The sequence below is a fragment of the Tribolium castaneum genome, chromosome 7, assembly GCF_031307605.1.
Source record: "Tribolium castaneum strain GA2 chromosome 7, icTriCast1.1, whole genome shotgun sequence".
NCBI classification, from domain to species: domain Eukaryota; kingdom Metazoa; phylum Arthropoda; class Insecta; order Coleoptera; family Tenebrionidae; genus Tribolium; species Tribolium castaneum.
This window is the reverse complement of record NC_087400.1, coordinates 17,966,321-17,992,748: the sequence shown is the minus strand read 5'-3', so window position 1 is coordinate 17,992,748 and position 26,428 is coordinate 17,966,321. Positions and strand designations below refer to the sequence as shown.

The 26,428-nt window shown below is 29.0% G+C and overlaps 1 protein-coding gene and 3 long non-coding RNA genes across 6 annotated transcripts in view; 1 reads left to right on the top strand and 3 right to left on the bottom strand.

The window, feature by feature from the left end:
* LOC107398920 (uncharacterized) overlaps positions 1–26,428 on the bottom strand; it is a 302,351-nt gene that overhangs the window by 222,391 nt on the left and 53,532 nt on the right. The gene's annotated exons all lie outside the window — the stretch shown is intronic.
* LOC103315124 (uncharacterized) lies at positions 370–3,501 on the top strand. The gene is made up of 3 exons (XR_511816.3): positions 370–923; positions 978–1,268; positions 1,323–3,501. It is a non-coding gene; the product is annotated as an uncharacterized LOC103315124 (long non-coding RNA).
* On the bottom strand, positions 5,332–10,140 carry LOC135266734 (uncharacterized). Its single transcript, XR_010334903.1, has 4 exons — positions 9,836–10,140; positions 9,113–9,782; positions 5,576–9,058; positions 5,332–5,512 (listed from the first exon to the last, which is right to left on the bottom strand). It is a non-coding gene; the product is annotated as an uncharacterized LOC135266734 (long non-coding RNA).
* LOC135266693 (uncharacterized) lies at positions 13,120–19,197 on the bottom strand. 2 transcript variants are annotated; one of them, XR_010334836.1, is made up of 5 exons: positions 18,242–19,197; positions 17,450–18,185; positions 17,236–17,394; positions 16,700–17,179; positions 13,120–16,647 (listed from the first exon to the last, which is right to left on the bottom strand). It is a non-coding gene; the product is annotated as an uncharacterized LOC135266693 (long non-coding RNA). The 2 variants fall into 2 exon arrangements; XR_010334837.1 differs by lacking the exon at positions 18,242–19,197 and having other exon boundaries at positions 13,120–13,295; positions 16,432–16,647; positions 17,450–17,743.

Here is a 26,428-nt window from a genome sequence, read left to right as displayed (position 1 = left end):
AATTCTTCTTTACAATAGAAATAAGTAAGTGAGTTTTTGAAATTTTATTATTTACTTAAATGTATTTTTTATAATAGAAATGGAAAATAATCTTCCAAATTATTATGTAAATAATTATGACCCAGAATCTCTAATTGTTGATGAACCCTCAGCTTCAACAAATCTTGAAGACCCTTCAGGCAGTGAAAACAATGAAGTTGGTCCAGATGAAATTTTATTACAATTAAATCAACGAGGTGCATGTGAATTGCCTCCACTTATTAAAATAGATTCTCTAATTCAGAAGAAAGAATATAAAATAAGAAATCTCATAAGATTGAAAACAAAAACAGGATGAGGCATTATATGCGAAATTAATAAGAATAACTTCTTTGTTCCTCAAAGAATTGTATCAACTTTAAATAACAGAGCCATAAAATATCTGTTAAGTGGAAAAGGTTCCGTAATAATTTACTTAGGGAAAAAAATACGGGACAGGTGAACTGGGCTAATATTGTCGAGTTTAAAAAGATCACATAATTATGTCTGCTTCCCCGTTAACAACATTATCATCATCATCATCACCACCACCTCCATCACCATCAACATCAGCTTCTTCTTCGACGTCGACTTTCGCATTATCATCTATAAACTTAGAGAAATTTATTGAAATTCTACGATGTCCAAAAAAATATAAATTTTTTTTGCAAAACGCTATTTCCGATTATGATTATAAAACCTTTAAAAATTCTATTAGAAACAAGGAAAAAATTTTAGAAAATAATCAACAACAAGCAATAAGTTTAGGAGAGAAAAAAAAATATGAATACTACATTTCAAGAGTAAAAACTTTATTCACGCATTTTCAAGAAAAAATATCCTCTTCAACAAAATATGGAAAAGGTTTACAACAAGATATACGTCAGAAAATTTCCTTTGTTAAAGTAAGCATATTTTTTTTAAATTATGAAACTAATTTAATTAATTTATATTTTTAGATTTCATCAGCTTTTAATAATCGGCTACGAACTTATTTAATCAGCAATAATTATTACATAGAACCGAAATATTTTTTTGAACATTGCAAGAAAATTCTAATTATCAAATTTGAAAAAATTTTACGAAAATTAGGAGCTTTTAAGATTAACATTATATTAAATTGTATTTATCAATTTAAAGTAACTAAAGAACATGCCTTTCGAAGTTTTAACACCCAGAATCAATCAGTCTTTCACTCTGAAGAAATTCCTTCAATTTTAGAAAATTTATTTGATGCTCTATTAAATCAGGTAAAATATAAGTAATAACATCTATTTTTTTGTTAATTTTTATGAAATTTACAGATGGATGATTTCACTGAAAATAAGTCTGGTGAAGCTTGAGAAAGTATTGAAAATTTCCATAAACAAATTATCGATATTTAATATATCGCAAAATGAAGAAGAAGATACCACCTCTCATTCTAGTGACTCTGGGGGAACATACATTCCTCTTCCTATTGAGCTGAAAGGAAAAGGTTCTTGTTTTATTAATATTTTTAATAAGGATAATTATTGTTTTGTTTATTCTATCTTGGCTGCACTTTTTCCTGTTAATCACTCTAAATATGAGAGAGTTGAATCTTATCCTAGTAATGTTCATGAAATTTTAAACTTAATAAATATTGAAATGCCTGTTAAAATAAAAGATATTTCCAAATTTGAAAAACAGAATCCTACTATTTCTATTAATGTATTTAAATTCAACGGAAAAACTCGACAAATTGACGGTTCTATTTATCATACAAAAAATGTAAAAGAAAAACATATAAATTTATTATATTTAACTAAAAATAATATTAACACTAATGGTCATTATTGCTTAATTACTAATCTTTCAAAAGCATGTGGAAGCAGCATAAGTAAAAATGAGCATCAAATATTTTGTTGTGATCGTTGTTTACAACATATTCCTTCGAAATCAAAAGATAAAATTGATAGACATAAACGGGATTGTTCAACATTTCCTGCAGTTAAAACACGCTTACCTGAACCGAATTCTCCAGAAAGTCTTTTACATTTTTCACAGTTTAAATCATTGCTACGTTTACCATTTGTTATATATGCAGACTTATGTTCTTTTGATAGTAAATTAGATAGTTTTAAGACTTATAGAGGAGTGGTTTATTTCAGAATTAAAAGAAAGTTGCAAATTTGTAAATAAAATATTGTTAAAACAAAAGAAAATACTAAATAAACCATTATCAGAATTAGAAAAAGAGTTACATGAAACAACTAATAATTGTAATTTATGTGGTTGCAACTTTACAGATAATAATAAAAAAGTTATACATCATAACATTCATAACCATTTAACTGGTGAATTTATTTCTACAATATGCAATAATTGTAATTTACAAATTCAATTTTCAAATAAGTTGCCAGTTTTTTTACATAATTTGTCTGGATATGACGCTCACCTTTTTTTTTACAGAATTTATTAATAATTTTTCAAATACTGAAATAAACCATTCAATCATGAAAATTATATTTCATTTTCAGGAATACATTGTAACATGAAAATTACGTTTTTAGATTCTTTTCGCTTTCTACCTACATCATTTGATAAACTTGTATCTTTTTTAAAGCCAAATCAGTTTTCTCTTATGAAAGCTTTTTTCCCCAATGTTACAGATGATGTTTTTCAATTATTATTGAAAAAAGGAGTATTTCCGTATGATTATATCACTTCCTCATCTGTCTTCGAAGATACCCAATTACCAACAAAACCACAATTTTTCAATCGAATGACAAATAAACATATTTCAGATAAAGATTATTTTCATGCACAGAATGTTTGGGAAAAATTTGGAATTAAAACTTTAGGAGAATACTCCGATTTATATTTAAAATGTGATGTAATTCAATTAGCTGATGTTTTCGAAAATTTTCGCGACTTAACAATGAAATATTACCAACTTGATGCTGCATCCTTCTATACTAGTCCAGGCCTTTCATGGGCAACTGCTTTAAAAATCACAAAAGTTAAACTTGAATTGTTTACCGATAGTGAAATGTTTTTGTTTATCGAAAAATCAATACGCGGAGGAATTACTCAAGCGGTACATAGATATGCTGAATGTAATAATACACATTATTCAAAAACATATGATCCTGCAACACCTATAGATTATCTTTTTTATATTGATGCTAACAATTTATATGGCTGAGCTTTAAGTCAAAAGTTACCTATTGGAAATTTTCATTGGTTATCAATAAATGATATTAATGAAATTTTCGCTGAGCCTCAAAAATTAAATACTAATGATAACAAAGAATTTATTTTAGAAGTTGACTTATATTATGATAAAAGTATACACGATGAACATGATGATTTTCCTTTTTGTCCTGAACCTCTCTCTTATTCTATGGCTCTGAGAAAAGAAGCATAAACATGGGTCTAGTGTTTCAAAATCAATATAAAAAATTATCCAATCCATCAAATTATCAGTCAGTATCTTGTCGCCAGTCGACATTATCACATCAGAGCGTGCAGATTCTTAAATCGTTAGGATATAATGTCCGCCATCAAACTTCAGGTTTACAGTTCACCGGAAATAGACGACAGCATAAGTAAAGAGGAAGAACATACATATAGTCCGCAAGTAAGATCTTGCGATAACAATGATGAAATCGAAATTATAATTAATCAGAGAGATATTTGGATTTCTCCCTTTGAATCATTTATACAAGTGGACGGTGAGTTCATACCAGATCCGGCACCGGAAACTGGCGGTGGAAATGTAACCTTGACTAATAATGCAGCGGCATATTTATTTGAGAATGTAAGCTATGAATTGAATAATGTTGAGTTAGATAGTGTACGTGAAGTAGGAACAGTATCTACAATCAAAACTTTTCTATGTTGTGGCAAAGATGAAGTAAGAGCATTAACTCTTGCTGGATGAAATTTTCAAGAAAGTCAACAACTGAAGACATTTAATGAAACTGATAATACGTGTCATTGAGAATCTCTTTATCTTATCGCTTAAATTTACCATTTGATTTTTATCGGATAGTTAACAGTCATCAAAAAATTCGATTAATACGACGTCGTAACGATGCTAATTGTTTCATTTCTACTGGAATGAGAAAAGCGACACTTAAGATTAACAATATTGAATTAAAATTGAATTAAAAGCAAAACATGTTTATTTAAATAATGTAATTAAATTAACTATATTAGAAGGGATCAACAAAGATCGTGTTATATCGTTACCCTTTAGAAAATGGGAAATTCGTGAACTTCCATCAGTTCGACAAACTAATAACGAAATTTGGAGAGTTAAAACATGTACTCAATTGGAAAAAACAAGATTTATTATAGTTTGCTTTCAAATAAAATAATCCAAAGTCTGATGTTACCCTATTTGATAATTGTGATGTAAGAAGTTTATGGTTGAATTCAAATGTTTATCCATATGAAACATGGAAACTACAATTTGCTAAGAATAAATATTTAAAAGCATATCAAGCTTATGTTGACTTTTATAGGGAATTTAAAGGAAAAGATCGAGCTGAACCTATATTAAGTTATACAGATTATAAAAAAAACGATATTTGTATTAGATTGCTCTAAACAAAACGAAGCAATTCGAAGTTCCACCGTTCATATCAGATTAGAATTTTATTTTATATTTTATATACCTGATTTCATCGTTAAAGAATTAACAATATTTGATGGACATTGAACTGGTTACTATTTGTTTAAATCACCGGAGCCGTTTTGTCAACTAAGTGCTGATGTAAAAAAATAAGTGAAATATTTAGAACTAAATCATTATCTATTACGTTACAACAGTGGAATTATCGACTATGAAAATATTTACAACATACTAGAAAAAAATATTATCGATGATGTTATCAGTAGGAGATAAGCGCCGATGTCGTCACAAATTCCGCCTAAATTCTCACGTTAGATGGCGCCACGGTCTGCAAGCTTCTCGCTAGATGGTGCTGGCCTCCATTTTATTTTTTTAAATTTTTTTTAAACTTCCCGCCAATAGATGGCCGACGTACAACCCCCGCCCGTTTGCGAATATGCAACCAGGAATACAAGTAGTAGCTTTTTGGGGTTGTGAAATTTTGGTTTTTGGGGTTGTAAAATTTTGAATATATGATTTTTGAAATGTGCAATTTTGAATACATGAAGTATACAATACATGCTGTACGGAGTTAAGCAATTTTAAATGGATTATTAGGAGAACAGAAAAAATCGCTCTAGTGTTTATCTAACTACCTCCTACTACGCTAAATTGTATTAATGGGAGAACAGGAATAAGGAGTAATTTTTTTATGAAAAAAAACCCTAGTATATGTAGTTTTTTATTTATTATTTTTTTTTGTCAAACCGAAAGTTGAGAGGGGTGATCTACGCTCTGCTTTGCTTGGTCTTCCTTTTTTCTTTTTTCGGCTTGATGGCACTTCCATATGTGCCGCTCAAGCCGAAACAAGCACTTTATGTTTGGGGTCGTATGGACATATGACAATTTCATCTAAATTAAAAAACACAAAAAAAATAATTTCCAACTAAACTATTAAAAAATGATTAAACTTACCGGGAGTATTGTATATTGAAGGTTTACGTACTTTTTCCATTTTTTTTTTTAGTTTTTAAAATAGTACCTTTTAACTCAATAAGACACTGATACAGTTGAAAAACAGCAAGTTGACTTTTACACTGTTTGGTATAGATAGAGGGTTCGAGTGGGGGAGTTGTTTACAACGCTAATGTTTATCTAAGTAAATACGTACTAGGTTCGATAAAAAATAAAACAGGAAATAGAACAAACAAATATTTTATTAATATTTGGAAAAAATATTTGAAAAAAAAAATTAAATTTTACAAAAACTTAGAAGGGGTTAGGTAATTGAATAATGCCCCCAAGCGTGAGTACTAATTAGATCATCTAAAATATATCTCTTATTATCTAATGCATTCAATCCTAACTTATTAATATTTACAAAAAATAGTTCATGATTAATTGATCTTATAGTATTAAAATTAACATAACGTACTGTATTATTAAATAAACATTCATATATATCGTTAAATTCTATTTTTCTAGTATTAGTAATCCTATAACTACCATTATTAACATTATCTACAAAATCAACACTATTGCATAATTTTTGTTGTTTATTTTTTGGTTCGTCATTTTCTATAATGACTGCACTTTTTTTAATTCCCTTAATTTTAGGCTCTTTTACTTCTCCATTCACTTTATAATCATAAACTTTTGGTCTTAGAGTAATAAACTCTGTAAGAATTTTACCATTCAATTCATCTTTCATTAATCCTGGAATTTTTTTATTTACAAGAAGGATATTCCAAATATTATTTACATCATAATCACTAGTATCAAATTTTGAATTTGCAAAATCTCGTATTAGATCATAAAGAGAATAATTTTTTTTTTTACATGTCATTTTATAAATAAAACTATCTGTATCCATATATAATAATTTTGAATGAAAATAATTTTTTATTTGCTTATTAATAAAATCATAATGAAAATCGTACATAATAATTTTTGATAATTCTAAAATAGTAAATCCTACGTAGATTGGCCTTTTCATTTTGATTTCGGTTTTATTTAATTCGATGCTAACTAAATTCTTATTTAATATTTTAACGTTTTTAAATTCTAGTTATAGAATGTATTTTCTGGCTTGTTTCCAATTTTTTACTAATTCAATTTTACGTTTTTTCCGGTCTGATTCTAATGTTTATCCAAAGATAGAATTTATTAAAAGTTTAAAAAATCCTTTCTCGAATTCATTTTTAGCATCCATACGCAATTTTGTATTAAATTCAATATAAGATTTTAACCATGCGTCTTGGTCAAATGTTAAAACTCGATGAATTTTTTTAATTTGTAAACCATATTTTATACACTGTAACAAATTTTTATAATGTATAACGTAATTTTGTTTATCATATAACGTACACATTAACTTTGAATTTCGTGGTTCAGGACAAAAAGGAAAATCATCATGTTTATCGTGTATACTTTTATCATGATATAAGTCAACTTCTAAAATAAATCCTTTGTTATCATTAGTATTTAATTTTTGAGGCTCAGCGAAAATTTCATTAATATCATTTGTTGATAACCAATGAAAATTTCCAATAGGTAACTTTTGACTTAAAGCCCAGCCATATAAATTGTTAGCATCGATATAAAAAAGATAATCTATAGGTGTTGTAGGATCATATGTTTTTGAATAATGTGTATTATTACATTCAGCATATCTATGTACCGCTTGAGTAATTCCTCCGCGTATTGATTTTTCGATAAACAAAAACATTTCACTATCGGTAAACAATTCAAGTTTAACTTTTGTGATTTTTAAAGCAGTTGCCCATGAAAGGCCTGGACTAGTATAGAAGGATGCAGCATCAAGTTGGTAATATTTCATTGTTAAGTCGCGAAAATTTTCGAAAACATCAGCTAATTGAATTACATCACATTTTAAATATAAATCGGAGTATTCTCCTAAAGTTTTAATTCCAAATTTTTCTCAAACATTCTGTGCATGAAAATAATCTTTATCTGAAATATGTTTATTTGTCATTCGATTGAAAAATTGTGGTTTTGTTGGTAATTGGGTATCTTCGAAGACAGATGAGGAAGTGATATAATCATACGGAAATACTCCTTTTTTTAATAATAATTGAAAAACATCATCTGTAACATTGGGGAAAAAAGCTTTCATAAGAGAAAACTGATTTGGCTTTAAAAAAGATACAAGTTTATCAAATGATGTAGGTAGAAAGCGAAAAGAATCTAAAAACGTAATTTTCATGTTACAATGTATTCCTGAAAATGAAATATAATTTTCATGATTCAATGGTTTTTATTGGTATTTGAAAAATTATTAATAAACTCTGTAAAAAAAAGGTGAGCGTCATATCCAGACAAATTATGTAAAAAAACTGGCAACTTATTTGAAATTTGAATTTGTAAATTACAATTATTGCATATTGTAGAAATAAATTCACCAGTTAAATGGTTATGAATGTTATGATGTATAACTTTTTTATTATTATCTGTAAAGTTGCAACCACATAAATTACAATTATTAGTTGTTTCATGTAACTCTTTTTCTAATTCTGATAAAGGTTTATTTAGTATTTTCTTTTGTTTTAACAATATTTTATTTACAAATTTGCAAATTTCTTTTAATACTGAAATAAACCACTCTTGAGGCTTTTCTTCTCTATAAGTCTTATAACTATCTAATTTACTATCAAAAGAACATAAGTCTGCATATATAACAAATGGTAAACGTAGCAATGATTTAAACTGTGAAAAATGTAAAAGACTTTCTGGAGAATTCGGTTCAGGTAAGCGTGTTTTAACTGTAGGAAATGTTGAACAATCCCGTTTATGTCTATCAATTTTATCTTTTGATTTCGAAGGAATATGTTGTAAACAACGATCACAAAAAAATATTTGATGCTCATTTTTACTTATGCTGCTTCCACATGCTTTTGCAAGATTAGTAATTAAGCAATAATGACCATTAGTGTTAATATTATTTTTAGTTAAATATAATAAATTTATATGTTTTCCTTTTACATTTTTTGTATGATAAATAGAACCGTCAATTTGTCGGGTTTTTCCGTTGAATTTAAATACATTAATAGAAATAGTAGGATTCTGTTTTTCAAATTTGGAAATATCTTTTATTTTAACAGGCATTTCAATATTTTTTAAGTTTAAAATTTCATGAACATTACTAGGATAAGATTCAACTCTCTCATATTTAGAGTGATTAACAGGAAAAAGTGCAGCCAAGATAGAATAATCAAAACAATAATTATCCTTATTAAAAATATTAATAAAACAAGAACCTTTTCCTTTCAGCTCAATAGGAAGAGGAATGTATGTTCCCCCAGAGTCACTAGAATGAGAGGTGGTATCTTCTTCTTCATTTTGCGATATATTAAATATCGATAATTTGTTTATGGAAATCATCAAATTTTCAATACTTTCTCAAGCTTCACAAGACTTATTTTCAGTGAAATCATCCATCTGTAAATTTCATAAAAATTAACAAAAAAATAAATGTTATTACTTATATTTTACCTGATTTAATAGAGCATCAAATAAATTTTCTAAAATTGAAGGAATTTCTTCAGAGTGAAAGACTGATTGATTCTGGGTGTTAAAACTTCGAAAGGCATGTTCTTTAGTTACTTTAAATTGATAAATACAATTTAATATAATGTTAATCTTAAAAGCTCCTAATTTTCGTAAATTTTTTTCAAATTTCAATGATGATGATAATGTTGTTAACGGGGAAGCAGACATAATTATGTGATCTTTTTAAACTCGACAATATTAGCCCAGTTCACCTGTCCCGTTTTTTTTTTCCCTAAGTAAATTATTACGGAACCTTTTCCACTTAACAGATATTTTATGGCTCTGTTATTTAAAGTTGATACAATTCTTTGAGGAACAAAGAAGTTACCCTCATTAATTTCGCATATAATGCCCCATCCTGTTTTTGTTTTCAATCTTATGAGATTTCTTATTTTATATTCTTTCTTCTGAATTAGAGAATCTATTTTAATAAGTGGAGGCAATTCACATGCACCTCGTTGATTTAATTGTAATAAAATTTCATCTGGACCAACTTCATTGTTTTCACTGCCTGAAGGGTCTTCAAAATTTGTTGAAGCTGAGGGTTCATCAACAATTAGAGATTCTGGGTCTTAATTATTTACATAATTATTTGGAAGATTATTTTCCATTTCTATTATAAAAAATACATTTAAGTAAATAATAAAATTTCAAAAACTCACTTACTTATTTCTTTTGTAAAGAAGAATTTGAAAAAATGGTATCACTCACTTGTTTACATGGAAGCCAACTGAATCAAATGATAATATCCACTTCTTAAATATCTTTTCTGAATAAGAAGACAAGTCTGAACACGTTAATAAACATATCTTATCGTAATAAAACAAGTTAGAACAAGTTAAACCTACGTAATTCCATTTCTGGTTAACCACAAAATCTTATCTTATCTAAGAACATCCTGTTTTTATGGTAAACAACAAATTCCTAACTTATCTTAATAAGACAAGTTAGAACAGGTTAATATACGAGTAATAATAATAATAATAATAATAATAATAATAATAATAATAATAATAATAATAATAAACGAAAAAACTATATACTTCCACTTTTTTTCATAAAATCATATTATATCTGAGAATTTCCTGTTTTATTATAAAAAACAAATTTTGCTTTTGTTTTTGTTTCTGTTTGTTTGTTTTCAAGTTAGGAAGAAGATTAAACCACATTTAGTTTATTGATATCATATCGTATCTAATAATATATATAGTTGAAGGTAAAAATAAAATTTTGAAAACAAAATTTTGAAAACAAAATTTTGAAAACAAAATTTTGAAAACAAAATTTTGTTTGTTATTTTGCATCACGCAAACGGAAATTCTTGTTTTTCTTTGATAAATGTGTTATAGAGGAGATTCATTCCTATATATGCGATCCACTTTAAACAGTGATTAGTTTTACATGTTCAATATTCCATCATCAAAATGAATTTGATATTCATGTGTAACAATGATCTTTCTCTCGGTAAGTTAAAATGTATGATTATTTTATTACATACAATTAATTATATATATTTTTTAATTTTGAGATGAAACACTCATCACAAAATATATAATTGAAGATGTAATTATACCGTTAGATCTACAACATCATTTAACATTTGCCTTCATCAATGTAGGAGATCCGCCACTAGACGATCAAGAACACTATATGAAAATAGTACATTTTTTAAATTATACGTTTAAAGTAAGATTAGATATAATATGTAATAGAACGATACTTCATCTTGATATATGGAAAGTATCATGTTAATTTTTAAAATATCAGTTATCTGTATTGTGTTGTATTATTGTATGAATCTAAAAATCAAATAAAACACTTGTAATAAAATTATAGTTTTATTTCAATTTACAAGTTTTTCTACAAGTTGATGAAGTGTTAGCAAACAAAGGTTTTTTAATACATAATGCACACCAAAATAAATCATCCTTAATATAATTTCCAAAATCAATTGTTCTTATTATAGTATGTTTATAACATGGTTTAAACGAAAAAATACATGAATCTTGTACATTTTTATATAAATTCTTATAAAACTTATAACAGTCTATGCAATAACGAAACTTTTTGTTTACACTTTTAAATTTATAATAATAACCTTTTAAACACATTGTTGATGCAGCAAAAAAAGGTAAATACAAATCGTAAACTGCAACTTCAAACATGATATGCAAAAACAAATTATCATCATCAATATATTTATCGTATTTATAATTCATCAATTTTCTGTTATTATCTCGTAGATTTCAAGACCTTCGATGAAATCTTCATCTGAACCAGGATTTTTTGCATAATATGGTTTCTTGTTCTCAAAAATTTCCTGCCACCTTATCGTTGGTAATGCGATTAAGAATTCATGAAAAATTTTCGTTGGTACCATCGCATGTAAAAATATTTCAAAACTTGATATAACTTCTCTCGATTATTCTAACAATTTTCTATAATACATTTCTGACATAGAAGTTCTAGTCGATTTGGTTTCATATTAACGCAGTCACTTTAAGATTAACACCTAAATTCAATCAGACTGTTTTTATAGTTGAAATTTATCAAAAAATGTATCTATTTATATTTGTGGTTAATTAACCTTAAGAAAATTGATAATTCAATTCTTTACATCTGTTTATCTACGTTTGCGGTTAACTAATCTTATCAAAATTACTCATTTTCATCCTCATCGTTTGCTTCCTCATATTTTGTATTAAAATGAATAAGTGAAGAGATTAAATTCTTTAATTGTAATAAGATTGGTTCGTTAGGACAATTAATTCCAAAAATTGATAAATCCTTTTTGCCAGCTCTAATTAAAGTATTAGTAAATTCTTCATACTCATAGTAATTTTTTTTAGTAAAAAAATATATTTTTCCGTTTGTAAAACGAATTGCTCCTGTAATTTTATTTGGTATACCATTAAAATCTTTTGATATAAGTCCTAAATTTGATCTATAATTATGATGAGTGTTTATTGTTACATATTTATCATCAGAAAAAAGATATAATTGTCCATCATAATTGTTAACGATTGCTCTGATAGGTACATTTAATTTAAATTCTTGTGAAATTTTTTTAGGATATCCATATTTAAGACTCCAATTTGGCAAAGAAACAATATAAACCATATCATTTACAATTAATAAAATTTCATCGGAGGAAGGTCAGTAGATAGAGATAGCCGGTTCAAAAACCACCTCCACCTCCCTCTACTGCGCATGTGTGAAAATTGTGTCAGTCAGCCGCAGACGCAAGCGCGTAATCGCAGCTCGCTGGCCTGCGACCAGCTGGTCAGCCGGCCTGCGGCCGACTGACGCCATTTGTGATGATGCAAATATATTTATGTAGTATAATAATAATAATAATAATAATAATCGTCGCCATCTTGGAAGTTTGAAAGTCGGCGGCGGTCATTTTTGTTTAATGGTAAATTGGCGCCAAATTTAAATTATTTCAAAATTAATATTTGAAATTAGTCGGCCATGTTTGTTTGTTAAAAAAAATGGCGCCAAAATTTTAATTTATTTAAAAATTAATATTGGGTGTAATGTTGGTAGCGCCGATGTCGTCACAAATTCCGCCTAAATTCTCACGTTAGATGGCGCCACGGTCTGCAAACTTTTCGCTAGATGGCGCTGCCGTCAGCGCAGCCGTCAATCAAAGATGGCGCTGGCCTCCATTTTTTTTTTTAAACACACCCCCCGCCCGTTTGCGAATATGCAACCAAGAAAACAAGTAGTAGTAGTAGTAGTAGCTTTTTGGGGTTGTGAAATTTTTGGTTTTTGGGGTTGTGAAATTTTGAATATATGATTTTTGAAATGTGCAATTGTGAATACATGAAGTATATATACAATACATGCTGTATTGAGTTAAGCAAAATATTAGAAAATCATCGCGCTTGTCACTAATAACTAATAAAGGAAAGTCATTATTTTATCGATAAGGAAAAAAAACCTAGTATATGTAGTTTTTTATTTTTGTAATGTTGTTTGCCTAACTTGTCTGTTGCGCACCAAGTTTATTTTGTTATTTGTTTAAAATATAATGCAAAAAAAGTTGTTGTTGTTGTTGTTCCTTCCATGGGGAGTCGAACCTCAGGTAGGTAGAGTGGATAGTGCTGTCTATTTTGGAAACCTGAAACAAATTCACATAAGCTATTTGGTTAATGGATAATAATAAAAACAATAAATTACTTTAATTGTTTATTACATCTAAATATAAGTACATACATACATACATATTATAATACATAAACATTATAATACAATAACTACAATACAAATTAAATATTATTCCTGAGTTTGAGGAAGAATATTTTTATGACCCCAAGATAATGTTCTACCTTCAGAATTGTTTAAGATGTAACGTTTATCATCTTTGAAAGATAAAGCAATTTTTTTCTTTAATTCTGTGTAAATGTTATGAAGCTTCGAACGAAAGATATTCATTTCTTTAATAATTTCAGTGTTTGGAACAGTAACTGCGTTTTGGTAGTCAATTTTATGTAATTCACTTGTAATTACATTGTGTTTAATACCCTTAGCTTTTTTAGATAATTCACCTTCAACATCCACACAATATGCTTTAGCACCTGTTCCTAAAAATTCTGATATTACACGTCCTTTATATTCATCTTTCATCTTCCCGATGACAGAAGACGATACAGGTATTCCATGAATATTTTCTGCTTTATAATTTGAAGTATCAAAACGCTCTATATTAGATTTAATATCATCATAAATATTTTCACAAAAAATTTCAATTACTAAACTATCAGTATCGGTATACAAAAGCGTTGCATTGTTACCGTATTTAAGTTTTATGAAATTATAATAAAAATCATACATAATAGTTTTACTGATATCTAGAATAGTAAAACCTACATACAGAGGTTTATTGTAGAAAACTTTTTCGTTCTCTAATTGAATAGCTACAAAATTTGGTGTAAAGATAGATGAATTTTTAAAATTTGGTCGTGCAATTAAACTTTCAGCACCTGGTTTTCTACCTATATTATTCCATGATGTTACCAATTTCACGTTTACTCTTTTATCAATTGATTCCATGGTTTTACCAAAAACTGAATTATTCATTAATTTAAATACATCTTTTTCTAACGCGTTTTTTGATTTGTTACGCATTTCTGTATTTAAATCAATATATGTTTTCAACCATGGTGATTGATTAAAACTTAAAACACGGTGAATATTAATTAATTTTAAACCACCTTGTATAGCTTGTCTTAAATTTCGATAATGTAAAACATAGTGTACTTTATTGTTCAAGGTTGCGCAAAGTTTCTCAGTTTTACTAGAGGGAGGAATAAATTTTTCAGGACAAAATGGTAAATCGTTGTGAAGATTATGTAATTCAGAAGGATATTCTAAATCAACTTCGAATATATAACCTACATCAGCGTTATCTGTCAAATTGAGAATTAGGTTATCATTGAATTCATTAGGATCTTCCCATCGAAAACCGCTATAAGGTAAATATTCAGACATTGCTGCTCCATACAAGTTGGTTGCATCAAGGTACATTATAAAAGAAGTTGGTTTAGAAGGATCATGATTTGATAAAAACTTATTATTTGCTACTGCTTTACGTTTTGAACATTGACAAAGTCCTCCTCTAATAGATTTTCGAAAGAAATGTACCATGTCTATATCAGTTAACAATTCGAATTTAATTCCAGTCATTTTTAACATAGCATCCCAGCCTAATGAAGGTGCTGTTAAGTAATGAGCTGGATCTAGTTCATAAATTTTGAGACAAACCTTTCTGAAATTTTCAAAAATGTCTGTTAGTAACAAAACATCAGACTTTAAATAAATGTCGGAATAATCACCTAACGTTTTGCAATCAAATAGATTCCAGACTTCCTGTGCTCGCTCATAATCATGTTCACTGATATCAGTTTTATTAAGATTATCATAAAATTGTTGAATCAATGGTAAACTGGTATCATCTAACTTATTAAAACAATCCAAATATGAATATGGAAAAACACCTTTTTGTCTTATCAAATTAAATTGGTTATCGTCCGGAAAGTGTTTCCGAATGGTTAGACATTCATTAGAAGTTAAAGTCTGAGATAATTTATCTAATGAAAAAGAAAGGAAACGGAACGAATCTACGAATCTAAGCGTTATAAAAATATTGTCAACTGTATTTGTAGTCGTGTTCATGACCTTATCAACTAAAATTTTTTTTGAAAATGTAATATACTTTTCTTTAGTTTGAGCAATGCAATTAATGATGGTCTTTTCTGTTGCTAAAGCTTTAATAAATAAATGACTATCATAATTAGTTAAATTATGACAAAAAACAGGGATATATTTTGGAATCTTATAATTTAAATTACAAATAGAATGTGCAGGTCCTAAAAATTCACCTGTTAAGTGACAATGATTACGAACTCTATCACAATTTAGACTTCCGTAATCTGTTTTGAAAGGTTCTTTACATAAATGACAATGGGTAGATATTTGAAAAACCAATTCATCTAACGGAGTCATTTCAAGTGGTACGATATGTTTGAGGTGATCGTGATAAAGTCTATTTACATCATCTTGCAACCATTTCACAAAAATTTTAGGAGCATCTTTTCCTCGATAAGTCCGATAAATTGATAAATTATCATTATATGCACATTTTATGTAATATCCGAAACTATATGGTTCATGTAAATGTGTAACAATTGTACGGATATTATCGGCTGAATTATCATTGCGTAAAGGTTTTAAAATAGATTCAAAATCGAAATAAAATACAAAAGGAACTTTAAGAGATTTATCAAAATTTTGAAATGTTAATTCATTACCAGGCACTTCTTTACCAAATTTATTTATAATCAGATCAGAAGTTGGTAATGTAGTGACAACTTCATTACAAGCATACTTACGATGTTTAACTAATTTTTGTTCACTCGAAAAAAATAATAGACAACCGTTACATATAAATTTAGCATGATTATGTTTGGAAAGTTGTGAACTTATTAATCGAGAAATGTTGCTTATCAGACAGTAATGTTTGATCATTCTTTCATCGTCTACGATAAGTAATAAATTTACATGAATGTCTCGTTTCTTAGAAGTTAAATAAAAGGGACCTATAATATCTGATACCCATTTACCTTTTTCATGATCAAAACGCTGCTCTGTTCCATAGACATTTACACTAATATTATTAAGTGCTTCAAATTTAAAAATATCAGTTAATTTAACCGGAAATGAAATATCTGTAAAATCTAATTCCTCTTCAAACTCACGATAAGCATCAACTCGATGTCGATTAACATTTACTTCAGTTGAATGAAGGTGTGCCAAAACAGACCATTTGAAACATTCATTATCATCATTATGAATATTGATAACCGCTCTCCGCTTCGCTATGTCCTTCGGTAATGGTATATATGTTGATGCACGTAGTGGATTGAATTTGTTGATATTAAGTTCCAAAAACAAAATTTCCATTAAAATCCAACCTAAAAAATTTAATACAATAATATGTTTATAAATAAAATTGATATTACTTACCACTATCTTTTTCCAAGAATTCACTCATTTTGTTTTTTATGACGCCACATATTTCTTCCAGTTCTACCTTAATATTTGTCGATATTGAAATGATGATATTTTTAGTGTTGAATGATTTGATTTCGATAATGTCTTTAGAAGGTAAAATATATTTAGCAAAAAGTTCGAAATTAATTTTAAGTTGGTTAAATTCTCTCAGTTTTCTAGTTATTAAAGTGATAAGTTTATCTTGATTTCTTTCAAAAAAATTGCACACTTCCAAGTCATCTAGTTGTGAATTTTTCAATCGGTATGAGGTAATTCTTGATTTGAAGGCAACTTGATATTCTTCAACGAAATCATCATCATCATTAATTTTGGCGGAGATGACACTTTTATGTTTTAAAGAACGTAAATGGTTTAATCTGGATCCTCTGTAGTGACTATTGCATATTTCACAAAATTGATGAAATGAACATGATGGAGCGTTAGTAGTAACTTCTAAAAACAAAAACAAGTTATAATAATAATAATATAAAGAATATTTACAAAAATACCTTGTAAAGGTGTTCTAGTTGTCAGGCGGGCTTTTTTAGGAGTCATATCATCCGAATCCATTGAACACAATGATGAATTTGTAATATGACGCCTATAGTTATCAAATCTCGTAAATGACGTTTTACATCCGGTGCAAGTGAGTTTAGATAATTTATCACCTTAAAAATGCTCTTAATTAAAACAATTTCTATAACGTAAAATGTATTTACTTACTATGTTTTTTTACATGACGTGTTAAAGCATCTTTGCGAGTAAACTTGTTATCGCATTGAGAGCACTTGAACATGATTACTTTCATACACGGACAGTCGAAGTAGAAATGAATTAATCATTGATGCGATATGATTTTATATTCCATAAACTTTGCAACCGGATATTGTGGTTCCTTACGTAAAAATTCAAAAAATTCAAAATATAACTGATAAAAATTTAACGTTTTTAAGGAAAAAAACGTTAGACAGGAAATATGATAACAAAAATAATCAGAATGAATATTATTTTTTATTAGACATAAAACAAACTACATACTTAAACTAACAAAGTCATACACCTAAATAAATTTTTAATTGCAGTTTTTAAGCCAAACCTAACGCTATGAACATCATAAAAACGATCCAACATGTACAAACAATTCCAAACATTGCTAAAAAGGTAGGAACATGATTAAAACAATTTTTTATTGAAACTACATCATGATCATTAAGTATAAGTCTCTTCCAGTCAGTATCAATATAATTACTATTGGTAAAAACTAGTCTTAATTTAAAATATATTACAGAGTTTGCTATAGAAACATTTTCATATTTAAATATTTCTATTGCAGTATTGCTCAAATAACCCAGATTCATCTTCTTCCATTGGTAATCAACATCGTTGAAAAATAAACTTTTCCAGAGAGGAGACCATCTTGTGTTGTTAGGACTTTCACTAGTGAAGACGATGTACATATCTACAACATCTAACGGTTTTTGCACGTACAACACATTTTGTATAAGAGTAACAAACAAGATGAGTGATGAGTTCAAAAGAGGCATTACACTTGAAACGCAGTGGGTTGTTGTTGTTGTTGTTGTTGTTGTTGTTGTTGTTGTTGGCTTCCTGTATCATCTAAAATACACGAAACACAATTATTTATTGATGAAGGAGGACCATCAAACTGATCTTCGTCAAAACTGTTATAATAATGTTGTAAACATGGTAGATTCAGCTTTATATCATGATCTTGTTGATATGTTTCCGGTAATTTATGAAATATATCCATCAACTGGCACGGTCCTAATTTCAGTAGTTCCAGTTTCATTAGTAATCGAATATCGCTTATGGTTTTTTCAAAATGCAGCACTTTTTTTATAACAGGTTCTACACTCGTTGCCATCTTAAATGGAACTAAATTAGACGTTAAATAATTATATCGTATATATATTTCTTATTTATTAGGTAATATCTTTCATTTCAATCCAACTATTCTGATTATCTGGTAAACCTAACCATTTCACAAATAATTAAGTTCCTTTACGTCGAATCACTTTCTCAACTAAATAGACGTCAGGATATTGAGTTTTTGATAATTCCCAAATATAAAAAGCTCCTTTGATTGGTTGACCTTCTTTATCTTCTAGCAGAAATGTTACAGGATTGGTTAGATTAATCTTACTGATTTTAAAAATTTCCGTTGACCAATTGGGTGTATATCCTTTTTCAAATAACATCTTTTCTTTGCTAATTCTTACGAAATCTCCGACTTTAAATTTTTTTCTGTTTTTATCAACAATCTTTAGATGATCATATGCTGTTATGTCTCCTTGATTCGAAGCGTTTATCTCTGTGGGTTTCCTTCCTGTTGTTCGATGTATTGTAGTATTATAATTTTTGGTTATCTCTTGCAATTTATTTATCCATTTATGTGTCGCAAATAACGTAAAATATCGATAAATTTTGGATTTTAAAGTACGTATAACTCGTTCAGCAATTGCTGCTTTTTTAACGCTGTACGTACTATAGTGATTAATATTATAACGTCTCATCAAATCCTGAAAAGTGGTATTATAAAATTCCTTTCCTTGATCTGACTGTAAATTCTTTGGTATTCGTTCTTTTTCATTCTTCAGTATTGATTCCATAGCTCTGCTAACCTCATTAGCTGATTTCGATTTCAGTGGTCTGGTCCATAAAAATTTAGAAAAACAGTCGATTACGACTAAAATATATTTAAATCCATTATTATGATAAGATAAATTTTGCATTTCTGCTAAATCTACTTGCCATAAATCATCCAATCCTTTAATTATAGTACGTCTTCGTTTAAAATTCCTGCGTGCAGGTTTAAATATCTCGTTTACCAATTTTTGCTTTACATCACTAACTTGCTTTAGTCGAACCATTGCTTATTTACGGTACACTTCTCTACAATTTCCATGACGATCTGACATTTGACCTGGAGGACACTTGTTTTTATTATGAGGCATGGGTTCTATCTTTCACTATTTTCATATGAATCTGTTACTTTCCTTTTCTTTGATATAGGTACATTTTCAAGTTGATCTGTATCACCTGCTTTAGAACGTTTGGAAATGGTTTCTGGTTTTATCTTAATACTATCGATTCCTTCAAAGCGTTCTTCAAGTTTTTTTATTCGTCTGGTTATCTCATTTGAATTATTCATAAATTTTTTCCACTTGTTATCGATTTCATAATTTATACTTAAATGTTTGTTATGCAATTCTGATTCAATCGTGTGAGGAATTGTAGCAATTATATTATCAATTTTTTCATCAAGTATTTTGTACTTAACATTCATGGTTAAGTTTAACTGATTAAATTTATCCATCCATATAGCATCTGCTTTATGAACATTATTATTTAAATCCGTTAAAGCAGCTATTACTCCTTCCATCTTTTGGTATATTTGTTTACTTACTAAATCAATATATACCTTATTCGCACAATCTTTGTCTTCTGTTGGATCATTAATGTTACAGATTCTATGATGTTTTAAATCAAGGTCACCATCAGCAGTGAAAACAAAAGGTGATGGTGTAGATTTAAAAAATGCACTTGATGCTGATAACACTTTACGTCCGAATAGATCAATGGGCATTTCAACACTGAGGATTAACCAGAAAAAAACTTAAGCCTAATATATTACACCACATTCCTTTAATTCTTCTTCTATTGATAAAATTTCATTCAGATGGGAATTGTTACCCGCTTTTGTCGCTGTATGTAATAATGCTAGACGTGACACTAATTCATTTATGTCATCCCAGTAAACATATTCTACACGTTTATTAGTGAATAATCCTTCACCAATAAACGGAGATTTAGGAAATGAAGTAAACATTGGTTGCACAATTTGAGTATATTTTACACCTCTATGACCTTTTAGTTGTTTTGTGGGATCATTATTTTTTCTATGTGTATTAGAAATTTCAAGTATTTTTTTGTATGCTGACCGATCCTCTTTTGTAATTTGAGTGTATTTATCTTCAGGGTTTTTAAAAAATATTAGTCTGTATAAACCAGGAGTACCAGGAAATGATTCATTATCTAAAATTAAATCACCATTTTGACTGATTATTAATTCATGTTTACCCATAAATAGTTTATTCTCTTTTGAATTATATCTAGGACCAAATGTCTGATCACTGGTTTTCTCTAAAACTGCTTCTATTGCATTTCTCGCAACTGGAGGATATTGTTCTAAAAATTCATCTAAAATATGTCTGCTATTAATTAAATCATCCATAGTGTCAGATTTGGTTTCTTCATCTTCTTCTTTTATTTCTGGTAATGACTCATATATTTCTTCTGGTTGTCGCAGTGATGTACTAGGTTCATATGTTTCTTCAACTGGTAGTTCAAGTTCTTGTTTAATCTTTTCTTTTTTTGGTAGTTTAAGAAATTGTTTCCTTTGCTTTTGAATATGATGTTTTGGTCTTTTGTGTTGTTTTTGTTGTTGTTGCTGTGGTGGTGGAGATTGCTTCTCCAATTTTATTGAAATTTCTTCTAAAGGATTTATAACAGGCTGAAAAAGCTTTTTAATTGACTCATCCGCTTCACTGCTGTTTAACTTTATGGCTTTATACTTCTTTCGAATTGAATCAGCTGCTTTTAATATATGTCTTTTAAGGTTTTGATCTGGTTTGGTACCCATCATTACCGCTTAATGTTATAAACTAACCGAACAAATCAGAATTATTGTTTATATAACTTCTTATTCGACTGCTATTATAACGGGTCTCAAACTGATATTAACCGATCTCAAACCGATCAGGAACTGCTTTTTAACAGACATTAACCGGTCTGAAACCGATATTAACCGGTCTCTATCCGATAATAACCGCTCTGGAACCGGTATTAACCAATATCACACCGATACTAACCGGTCTGAGACCGATATTAACCGGTCTCTAACCGGTATCTAACCGATACTAACCGCTTTGGAACCGGTATTAACCGATATCGCACCGATACTAACCGCTGTGAAACTGATATTAACCGGTCTGGAAACGTTCTCAAATAGATATCACTCTACACTTGAATAAAATGATCAAACCCTTTTCTATATCGACCCTTATTTAATTCATTATCTTTACATATAACCAAAAAACCATATTGGTTTTTCCAACATTCCTGACATATTTCACAGAATTGTTCGAATTTCATATCAGCACCAACATGATCTTCATATACATGTTTTAAATTTAACAGATCTTGTTTTAATATTACCAATAAATTTGCATTATCTCGAATTAAATGTTTCGGTATTTTTGTATATGTTTGACAGAGATAGAAACTATCAATATTTTTATGCCGGCCCATGCAAAAGTAATCCCTTATCTTAGCTTGATTACACATTATGACATCATCAAATATAAAAATAGAGTTATTTTTTGCATCTTTTGGATCTAGCACGTCTTCATTATGTTCATACTGGTTATATTCCATTCCTTTAATTTTTTGTAGCACATCACTAAGCAGTTTATACTTCGGTTGATATAATGATTTACAATAAATATATATGTTTTCAAATTTCAATCCGTTGGGATCAAACAATAAAGACAATAATATGTTAGTTTTTCCTCCACCAGAAGGTCCACAAATTATACAACGTATTGATTCGGGTAAAAGTGTACCATGTCGATGAGACATTTTATGTTTATTATCAACATTATTATAATCATGATTTATGATAGGTAATTGTAATTTTTGCTTTAACACTTTCATTTTCATACTAAATTAAAAACATTTATAAGAAGGTTTATATAGGGAAAAAAGTTCAGTTAAATGTTGTCTTTCAAAGGGGAAGGACTATTAAATACTGCAATCAATAAATTACCTTTTGAATTACATTTACCAGGATATCAATATTGCGGACCTGGTACAAAACTTAAGAAACGGTTAGAACGAGGTGATCCTGGAATAAACAAGCTTGACAGCTTTTGTAAAACGCACGATATAGCTTACGCTAATTCCAACGATTTAAAAGATAGACATCAAGCGGATCGAATTTTAGAAGATAGTGCATGGTCACGTGTTAAGTCTAAAGACGCTTCATTTGGTGAAAAAGCAAGTGCCTGGTTTGTAACTAACGCAATGAAAGTCAAAAGGAAATTAGGTATGGGAATCCAAAGGAAAAAATCGAAAAGGAAGACAAAGAAATCTAGAAAGAGGACACAGAAAAAACAACAACCTTTTCATAAAGCTCTTTTATCAAATTTAGAAAATAAGGGATATGATAATATAAAATCTGCATTATCAGCTGCTCGTATAGCAGTTAGAAAATCTGGAGGTCGTAAGCGTATAAAAATTCCTCGTATTATACCTATAAAAACAGGAGGATTTTTACCATTGTTACCATTAATTTTTGGAGGACTTAGTGCCTTAGGGGCTATGGGCGGAGGTGCTGCTGCTATAACTAAAGCTGTAAATGATGCTAAAGCAGCGAAACAGAAATTAGATGAGAATAAACGTCATAATAAAGTACTGGAAGATATCGCTATCGGGAAGGCGGGAAGTGGTTTATATCTTCGAAAGCAACCACGAGGTTATGGATTGTATTTACGTAAATTTCCAAAAAACTACCAATAAAACTGCCTAATAGGGCACTAACTGATAATGATTTAAGAAGATATGCTAAATTATTAAAACTACCCAAATTTAAAGGCGTTTTTATGAGAGATGAATTAATTCATATGAAACCTGATAAGACAGAATGTGCTATCATTAATTTGGACTCTAAAAAAGGATCCGGAACTCATTGGGTTTGTTATAGAAAAACAAATAAACAGGTTGATTATTTTGATAGTTATGGAAATCTAAAGCCACCTCTAGAATTAGTACGATACTTAGGAAATTGTAATATTTACTTTAATCATGATCGTTATCAATTTTTATCATATAATTGCGGACATTTATGTTTGATGTTTTTACATAATAAAAGATGAGATAATCATGTATTTTATTCAGTCATGTATAAGACATTCTCCCTAACAGGTGTTGAAAGTACGCTGTCTGAACACTATGAGCCACCCATTGACCTTGAAGAAAATTCGAATTATTCTATAGCTTTAATCGGTTTTTATACTAACAATAATATACCAAATATAGAAGAGGGTACAAATAAATTTTATTATTTTGCTCCGAACACTACTGAAGAAAAAGTGATAACATTTCCGAAAGGTGCTTATGAAATAGCTGCTATAGAAAAATATATACAAATTATTCTTAGTGGACGATCTGCAACTGATGCTCAAAAACAGAATACATTTTCATTGAAGGCTAACGAAAACACATTAAAGTGTGAGATATTTAGTATTTACGACATTAATTTCGCTCACGAAGATAGTATTGGTAAATTGTTAGGTTTTTCTAAAAGGAAACTTAAAGCAAGACAATTACATGAAAGTGATTTACCTGTTAACATAATTAAGGTTAATACAATACGTATCGAGTGTAATATTGTAAGAGGTTCTTTCTACAAAAACAAAGAATCTCATACTCTTTATGAAACTGCTTTAAGTGTTAGTCCAGCCGAACAGATTTTTGTGGAACCATTAAATCCTATTTATTTACCTATCATTAATAGATCCAATATACCTAACCTAACTATTGATATTGTTGATCAAGACCATTGTCCTATAGATTTTAACGGTCAAACAATCAATATTCGTCTTGCTCTGAAAAAAGAAGCATAAACATGGGTTTAGTGTTTCAAAATCAATATAAAAAATCATACAATCCATCAAATTATCAGTCAGTATCTTGTCATCAGTCGACATTATCACATCAGAGCGTGCAGATTCTTAAATCGTTAGGATATAATGTCCGCCAGCAAACTTCAGGTTTACAGTTCACCGGAAATAGACGACAGCATAAGTAAAGAGGAAGAACATACATATAGTCCGCAAGTAAGATCTTTCGATAACAATGATGAAATCGAAATTATAATTAATCAGAGAGATATTTGGATTTCTCTCTTTGAATCATTTATACAAGTGGACGGTGAGTTCATACCAGATCCGGTACCGGAAACTGGCGGTGGAAATGTAACCTTGACTAATAATGCAGCAGCATATTTATTTGAGAATGTAAGCTATGAATTGAATAATGTTGAGTTAGATAGTGTACGTGAAGTCGGAACAGTATCTACAATCAAAACTTTTCTATGTTATGGCAAAGATGAAGTAAGAGCATTAACTCTCGCTGGATGGAATGATCAAGAAAGTCAACAACTGAAGACATTTAATGAAACTGATAATACGTTTTCATTTAGAATCCCTTTATCTTATCTGTTAAATTTACCATTTGATTATCATCGGATAGTTAGCGGTCATCAAAAACTTCGATTAATACGAAGTCGTAACGATGCTAATTGTTTCATTTCTACCGGAACGAGAAAAGCGACACTTAAGATTAACAATATTGAATTAAAAGCAAAACATGTTTACCCAAATGATGAAATTAAATTAACTATATTAGAAGGGATCAACAAAGATCGTGTTATATCGTTACCGTTCAGAAAATGGGAAATTCATGAACTTCCATCAGTTCGACAAACTAATAACGACATCTGGAGAGTTAAAACATCTACTCAATTAGAAAGACCAAGATTTATTATCGTTTGCTTTCAAACAAACCGAAAAAATAATCCAAAGTCTGATGTTACTCTATTTGATCATTGTGATGTAAGAAGCGTACGTTTATGGTTGAATTCAAATGTTTATCCATATGAAACATGGAAACTACAATTTGCTAAAAATAAATATTTAGAAGCATATCAAGCTTACGTTGATTTTTATAAGGAATTTAATGGAAAAGATCGTGCTGAACCTATATTAAGCTATACAGATTATACAAAAAGACCGATATTTGTATTAGACTGTTCCAAGCAAAACGAAGCAATTCGAAGTTCCACCATTGATATCAGCTTAGAATTTGAAAGCGATAATAATTTCCCAGCCGATACAAGAGCTTATTGTATTATCATTCATGATAGAATAATGCAGTACTATCCGTTAACAGGAATAATTAGACAACTGATATAAGGATGAAAAAAAGTGTTACTATAAGTGATAGTGCTCCGGAAGTACATAATCTAATAGTTTGGTCATATGCTTATCAAGATGCTAGAAAAGGAAACTATTGGATACAATGCGCTGCAGACAGAGAAAGGTTTAAGTTTAGAATTAATCAAATGAAAAATATTTTAAAGGAGATCTTAAATTCTGCTCATCGTGAACAAATTTTTCAGTCTAGATTTAAGTGTTCAACATGAAGGTAGTAGTGATTGATGTTCAAGGATTTTATATACCTGAATTCATCGTTAAAGAATTAACAATATTTGATGGACATCGAACTGGTCACTATTTGTTTAAATCACCGGTGCCGTTTCGTCAACTAAGTGCAGATGTAAAAAAACAAGTGAAATATTTAGAATTAAATCATCATCTATTACGTTACAACAGTGGAAATATCGACTATGAAAATATTTATAACATACTAGAAGAAAATATTATCGATGATGTTATCGATATTATTTACGTAAAAGGAAGCGTTAAAGAGGATTTTTTAAGACAATTTTTCGATTCAAAGGACTTTTACCCTAGGATCATCAATTTGGAGGAAGCAAACTCTTGTCCAAAATTGCAACCACAACTTCCGTTATGTATGCATCATTACTTAAAAACTAAA